The sequence below is a fragment of the Salminus brasiliensis genome, chromosome 13 (assembly GCF_030463535.1).
Source record: "Salminus brasiliensis chromosome 13, fSalBra1.hap2, whole genome shotgun sequence".
NCBI lineage: Eukaryota > Metazoa > Chordata > Actinopteri > Characiformes > Bryconidae > Salminus > Salminus brasiliensis.
The window spans coordinates 27,616,452-27,617,578 of record NC_132890.1 but is presented as its reverse complement, the minus strand read 5'-3'; positions in this window follow the sequence as shown (position 1 = coordinate 27,617,578).

Genomic DNA, 1,127 nt, shown 5'->3' with positions numbered 1-1,127 from the left:
ATACTGTGCATATATTGTGTAATTCTATTATTAATAATATAATAATATGTATTAGAGAACTAAAAAGTCTATGTATTATTTAACAGCTGGTAATCTTTAAAAATGTCTTAATATGTAAGATTCATGAGTTTTACTGCCATATACACAGTAAAAGGGGAGATACACTGTACAAAAAAAAAATCTTACTTTGCTAGTCCTCCTCTTACACACAAGACAAGCTATTAAGAAGTAAAAATAATTTAACATAAGTTAAAGACTCATAATTAAAACTTAAGATCTAAGTAAAACAACTGTAGAAATATGAGAGGTAGCTTAGTACTGTTAACAATGCTGTATGGTGTTGTGGAAAGAGCATGGCAGTAAACGTACATGTGCAGTTTTGTACAAAGAGCCTAACTGTTATAAACTGATGTACAGAAATCATGGCTGTAGAAGTAAAATGTCGGCTGAAAATAATTACTCCAGTAAAGTATAAATAACCAAATTTTTACTTAAGTAAGGTAACATTGTTTGTACTTTGTTCCTTGATGCCTCTGGATGCGCTTTGAGCCACCACTAAAGGACACAGAACCGTCACTGAAAGTGAAAGAAGCTTGTGGACTGAGGCAGGAGAGTAACATCACAGGATTTCACACAAACATGACTCACACCACAGACAAGATCCATCTTCTCCATAAAAAGGGAATAAAACACTTTATTAAAGCATACAGAACCGGGGGAACCGGGGGGACCGGGGGAACCCTTTAATCTACAGTACTGGTCATGGCAGGGTAACACAGCCTTTACAGCCTTTAGCCTTTAGTTTTTTTTGCAAGCCTTTAGGCTGAAGCTTTAACATTAGCTAAAAAATGTCATTATGTAGCCTGCAATCGTAAAAATGAGTGCTACAGATAGGGTTCCTTAAAGATTTTGGTGGATTTTTGACTGTTCAAAGAACCTGTTTGTGAATAAGATATGTGAGTGTGCCCCGCCTTTTCACCACCACTATTGGTCTACATATACCTGCATCTACATTAACTATTGGTCAAGTTGCTTAAGTCCCACCTTCTAACCACCACTATTGGTCTACATGTACCTATATAATTGTAGTCAAACTACTTCCTACAACAGCTGATTGACTATAGACT